Below are 6,507 nucleotides of genomic sequence, written 5' to 3'. Positions count from 1 at the left end.
ACTATATAGTCTACTAGACAAAAATGCGCGCTTCGCCGGGCTGCCTGCCAGGCGTTGCTAAAGTGAGTGGCACTTGTGGGTACACATTCTCTATATCATAATGGAATATGAGAAATCCTCATGTTGAGAACAATAAATAGAACCTAGAGCTATATTTTCAGATGTAATTTAACTCAAAAAAATACATAAAACATACATGCGATGTCAGTTGTATAATTGTCGCTTATTAAGCCCATGTTGATAGGCAAAATAAAATTGTTGACTATTCCACATAGTTGATCTGTTAAGTCTGCAATCACACTAAATACGGAAAATACACACAAGAAGCATAAATAAAGAGCTCAGCTTTGTCATCCCTGGTAAGGATATGAAGAGGATCGACTTTTATTCTTCCGATCAAACTAAACAAAGAGAATGGCAATTAAATGTTATGTAGCATTTCTCTTGTAGTGCTCTCTATTCACCCGTCGCTGAACTGTGCCCACGGTCTGCACCTAGCAACAAGACTGGCAGGTATATTCCAGCTCTAGGAGGTCACATTCTCTTCCGATGTTCTACTTTTTGCTAAGGCGGTAGCTTCAGTCAACCTGCTCACGTCTCTTGAGCATTGGGAACTCAGGCCACAACGGGGCGACTATTTTTAAGAGTGCTGCTTTTAATCCGAGATGATCATCAAATCTCGAGAACTTTAAACTTTAAATCTCACTTCCACGCTGGCCTTGCTATCAACATTCAGGATAGGGATTTTAGTTTTATATGTCTAGCCAACTCCCAGATGAATACTGTATGCCCTTTCAAAGAGGAACTCTTGGCTAAATGTGTTGCTCTATGGATGACTTCTCTCTGTAAAATGTTGTTAACTTAATAAAGGTCACAAGAGGAGCGTACATAATAATATTGTTTCCTCTGCACAACCTTGTACCCAATCTCAAGCATTATATCCAGGCTCTTTCATTCGGTTGTTAAGGCAGACTCGGAGGCATGTAGCGTTCGAGCTGTCAAAGCACTGGGATGGAGCAATGTCACCAACTCACCTTTCTTCTGATTGTTGGGGCCTTGCCAACAGGCCCAACACAGTAACGTCAAATGATTATGGTGGCTCGGTCTGGCCATTGGTCGATCATACCTTGGCAGGCTGTCTGCAATCTCTGCACACAGGACATGACGCCGAGCTGGTTCTCGAGGGTCCTCGAGCTGAGAATGCCAAAGCTAATGCAGTTGCCAAGCGCGTCTTTTGGGATCACTCTAATATAGGCAAACGGAACTTCATGCTCATTTCGCTTTGTTTTTGCAGGAAGGCGTTGTGTAATCTCAGCATTCCTTTTGGGAGGCTGCAATATGTGATGTCTTGGTTTGCTAAACAAAGCATTACCTTGTAAAAAAGAATAACTAAGGCGCTGAGCAAGATATATCTGCTAGACCATGCTGGCTTCATGTGATCACATCATCATCATCATCATCATCATCATCATCAATTTCCTTTGGCGTGAAGGGTGATGTCTCAAATGGTTCTGAATCTACATCCTGCAAAAAAGGAAAGCAGTACTAAGTTCCGATGGATTGCATGAAGAAAATTCAACCCATGAATCAATATAAAGTAGGAAACACCATTAACTCATGAGTGTTAAGTGAGAAAAAAAATGACCACACTGGAGATAAAGTTGCCAGACATGAATCAGAAAGGATAACAGTGATCTATATTATGGAGATCGAGAGACCAGCTCCAAGTTCACCCTCTAAGTTCAGGTCAGTACAGACCATCCGTAGAATCCCAGTGCCAAAATTCTAAGCCGTTAGTGTGTAGGGTTCGGAGACTGATGCAGGCAAAGACTCTCCGTCAAATTTAATTCAGACACATGAAAGTCACACGGATATAGGAGTACGGCACCTACGGTTTGTAGAGGCCTGAAGTTAACGTGCCTGTTCTCTATAACACAAAGACACTCTAGATTAGCACAGAAGGATAAGGAAATTGCTGGTTGAAAGCAAAAATAATAAAAATAAAAGACTATTCAGACTGTCAACTGCTGCTTCAGCAGACAAACACGATACCTTTTCTTTCCAAAATTTCTAATATAGGGACCCTATCTATAATGATATCAGTAAAAACAATACTCCAAGATAACTTTAGCTCGACCACCAGACTGACCGCCATCAGCACAGACATACTTCATACCCCAAAAAAAATCGCCATAAGGGAAAAGCAGCAGATAGTGCAGAAACATAAGAACTGGGTGAAAAGGTGATATCCTTTCGTCAAAATGAGAAAAAATTAAGGCGGATAGCTCAGGTTTGTTAGGTGCCATGAGAGGGTCTATAGACCGCAAGATCGGTCGAATCAGACCCGACAATTCGAATGCTGAATTGTTGAGCAGCAAGCTCAACTCACCCCCGAGGAATCTGAATCATCTTAAGATGTTGAACAAACTCGTTGCAGCTATTAAGCATGTCAATGTAAGAATGCACGATACCACAATGGGCAACAATGCACCCCTTCCCCCTCACCAACAAATACAATACACCCATCTGATGATCAAGATCATTGATAATACCATAAGTATAAATCTGAGAAAACTTTGGGAACTTATCGGGTGCAGGCACCAACGAACCCTATGGTAGCTAATTATTTAGCAATAACGTTAGTGCACGACAAGCATATCCTTCTCTCCTTGCAGAATGATGTCTAAAATACCAGAGAAACTGAAGTCAAAGATCAATTAGCTTACTTGTGTTCTAATCAGCAGCTGGTTCTGGTTGCAAAGCCATCTCCTGTTATTCCTCTTCTACTCCCTCTTCCTAGCTGAAGATTCTTGGCCTCAACATCTTTTACGGACTTGACAAAGCAGAAGTAAACTCAAAAGAGCTGCCGGTGAATATATCAAAGATACAAATACACCGTATTTTGCTAAAAAAGAATCCATATGGAACATCAAATTTCAGAATTATGGGTACATATAGCATACTCTAACCTGCTACTACCTTTGTGCCCCCATTGGATTGATCCAAAGATGTTGAATCTATATTTGCATCTCTCGTGGCTCATGTCTCTGTCCCGTTAGAAGAGCCTCCGCTGCCGCCAGAGTCCGCAGCAACGACCAGAAGGTCGCCTGTTCGAGGGAGAAGGCATCCGCATGGACGGCAAGGCCGTTTCGGTGCTAGTCTCGGTGCTAGCCTCGTCACCACCGGCCACCGCACCACCCGTGATGCGGTGCCGGCACTGTCCATGGTTGCCGCCGAGGTCACCCAAGCATGGGACAAGGAGGGATGGGCGGAAAAGGCCGAAGAGGAAGACAGGGAGGAGCGAGAGCACGGCACTGGGGCTTGGTCTGCCAGCCGGCCGGTCGTCGCCGTCGCTGGCGACGTGGTGTCGCATGCCTATCCGTTCGGGAGAGAGAAACACTGGATAGACAGAGACGGGCTTCGAGTTTTGACAGGCGTGCGGATTTAGATCGATCCGATCGATTTACGCCTAGCTCACTCGACCATGTATCCCTGTAAACTGGGCCAGGAAAAGTGCCAACTTCAGAAGAAACGGATTTGACGGTAACAAAATATTAACCCAGCAGACCGATCGGACGTACATGAACTCTACATGCAATAGATCGGACGGCTTCCAAAGCATGGCGCGGTAAGGCTCTGAGCAGGCGGGTACGGCAACACGCTTAAACTTTTTAATTAATTAATTGTGCCCAGACAGTCCGTTGGCATTATTTTCAAAACATTAATCTTCCTGCAGCTTTGGTCCAGGGACGGAGCCAGGATCTTAGCTCAAGGGGGGCTGAGCTAGTGCTATGCTGTGCATAAGGCGGGGCTAAGCTAGCAGAAACACCATAGATAAGTAGTAATCAGGGCTAATTTTGTGAAGAAAACCAAGATCATAGGGGGGGCGTAGCCCCTGCTCGTCCCCCCTTGTCTCCGTCCCTGGCTTTGGAGGATAAACGCCAAGTCAAGGGACAGGGACGATCTCGACTGTATGGCGCGCGAACTAAGGGCACGTACAATGGGCTGACATCAGCCTTCCATTAACGATGCCACGTTAGATTTTTGCTTAGTTGGAGGAGAGAGAATGAAGAGAGAGAAGGTTGTCTTCCCTTAGCTAAGAGATGATCTCTTAGAAAATAAGGGAAGTCATTTTATCCATTGTACGATATGTCTTCCCTTAGCAACATAATTTCCTAGCAATTTTAATTAATTATCATTAATTACTAGGGAAGGCTATAAGAGATAACACATTGTATGACTTATATCTATTGTCATATCTAGATGATGTGGCGGTATAAGGGAAGACGTGCCTTCTCTACCATTGTACATGCCCTAAGGCATGTCTACGCATCCGCGACAAAAAATGAGTAGGAGCTTGCCGAGTTGTGTTGCTTTCAGCTTGTTAGTGGGGAGGCCAACCTCGTGTATCGTTTATCTCCTTTGCGTGGTGCTTCGTCACCATGGTACTCTGGTGATGGCCTTCGCTTCCTTCTACCCCTTGTACATAGGTTGGTGGAAGATGGTTGAGGCAACTTCCGGTGCGTGGACATGAGGCACTCTCTCTAGTTTTGGCCGTTTTGGACGGTGAGCCAACGATGGTTGTGGCCAGGAAACTATGTCATGTTTATTCCCTATCATTGTGTTATGTGGTGCCACGTTATCACCTTGTTTGCCGGCTTCAGTTTGTATGTTCGTTATAAGCCTTTTGCAAGTCTTTGTTGAATAAAAGGAATAAAGGCTATATGCATAATTTTGATGCAGAGGCCGAGTACTTCCCTTTTCGAAAAAAGAGTACGCCACAACATGTAAAACCTATCACCGTGAACCTTGGTGTTTTATTGATTTAAAGTCGGGCATGTGATGCCTATCTAAAAAAAAGGAGTTCCAGTAGTCTACTAGCCTCGAGACAGCAAATCTGAAAAAGAAGTCATATTATTGCACATTTTCGTACTCGTGCAATTTGTGAAACTTTATTTTTCTCTTTCTAAGGGAATGTACCAAGATTATTTTGATGGTGAGAAAATAAGAAGTACTTCCTCCGGTATTATTATAAGATGTTTTTGATATTTAAATATGGACTAGATACGGACCGAAATGAGTTAATATACACACCCGAACGCATTTGGATAAATGCATTAAAAAATCTAAAAAATCTTATATTAGGGAACAGAGGAATTCAAGATTGTTATGTTAGAATAAATGGACTTGCCCCACGTATATTTTCTGAAATTTTCAAATGAATCTGAAAGGCTCATGTGAACTTTTGGACCAAGTGCGTTTTGGAGCATGGTATATTGGAAAATGAAAAATGATATTTAGGTGTTTCAAAAAATTATCGTTTTGGGTATGCGGGTGCATATTTATATTATCTACATATCTACGAAGTTTCACATCGAAATACTAAGAATTTTGGGCTAAAACATGAAGACAGATGTGTGGCTCTAAAAAAACATGTTTTCATCCCCACATTTGTTTTTGAAGATATTTCCTTTGTTTGTAAACTGTTTTGGCAGCGGTTGTATAGTTTCTTCACTCTTAAAGTTAAAAAAAAAACAGAGCTTTAGCTTGTCGTGGATGTGACCACGGCAGGTGCTACGTGGGGCAACACTTCGTTGATGCGGGAGCAATGGAACACAGCCATCTACGGAGCGAGGTGCACAAGACGCAAGGTTTTACCCAGGTTCAGCCCCTCCGGAGAGTAAAAGGCCTATGTCCTGCTAGATTTATTACTCGGTGGAGAATTACAATGGGGGGCTCAGTCGGCGGCTACGCCAAGAGCTATGAGGGAGAGATCGGATCTCAGATGATGTGTCTTTCTAGGGTCTAGCTCGGGGGTTTATATAGGCACCCCCGATCTAGGGTTACATGAAGATAAGCCCAAATCATATCAGTTGCTACTAATCCGGGATTCGTCGCTCCTCTTGCAAGTAATCTCCTTCTTCAGTTGCACGGGCCTTCATCCAGTCGGCCCGTCCAGGGATCTCAGCCCAGTCGCCGCACAGCCCAGCCACCCAGTCGCTCTGTCGACTAGCACCTTTCCTGGGCCCCTTTACTCCATGGCGAGTGGGACTGGTGTTACACCCCCCTAGAGCATATCCCCATCAGTAGTCCCCGAGCACGGTGATGATGAAGTACGGGCATGAGGCAGGTCTTGAAGAGGCGAGGCGATGGACCGGAGCGAATCGTCACCGGGCTCCTGAAAAACGAAGTCGAGAATTGGATCCCAGTCTCTAGTCGCCAAGGACCAGTCGACGTTGGCCAGTCGGCATTGGACAGTCGGCGCTGGCCAGTCGGCGTTTATTTCTCTGTGAAGACACGTGGAGCCACCAACGGCTAGATTCACGTTGACCGGGGCGCGAGCCGTTATCACGCAATTGACCGTTCGGAACGACGTGGCCGTTAACGGCTAGCTAACAGTTATGTAGCCCAATCCGGCGCAAATCTCGGCTGTCGATCTTCGGGCGGTGATCTCAGAACAACTTTGAAGGGCGGATCTCGCCCCTTGATTCGGGCGAGTGTAGTAGT

The 6,507-nt window shown here is 44.8% G+C and overlaps 1 long non-coding RNA gene across 2 annotated transcripts; it reads right to left on the bottom strand.

Annotated features, from left to right (window-relative positions):
* Positions 1–204: 204 nt before the first annotated feature.
* Positions 205–3,433, bottom strand: LOC127344186 (uncharacterized). Of its 2 annotated transcripts, none has more exons than XR_007877791.2 (3): positions 2,970–3,433; positions 2,727–2,833; positions 205–1,524 (listed from the first exon to the last, which is right to left on the bottom strand). It is a non-coding gene; the product is annotated as an uncharacterized lncRNA (long non-coding RNA). The 2 variants fall into 2 exon arrangements; XR_007877790.2 differs by having other exon boundaries at positions 2,980–3,433.
* Between the last annotated feature and the right edge of the window lie 3,074 nt (positions 3,434–6,507).

Source organism: Lolium perenne, chromosome 3 (assembly GCF_019359855.2).
Source record: "Lolium perenne isolate Kyuss_39 chromosome 3, Kyuss_2.0, whole genome shotgun sequence".
Classification (NCBI taxonomy): domain Eukaryota; kingdom Viridiplantae; phylum Streptophyta; class Magnoliopsida; order Poales; family Poaceae; genus Lolium; species Lolium perenne.
Note: the sequence above shows the minus strand (reverse complement) of the source record. Positions and strands in the feature narration are given on the sequence as shown.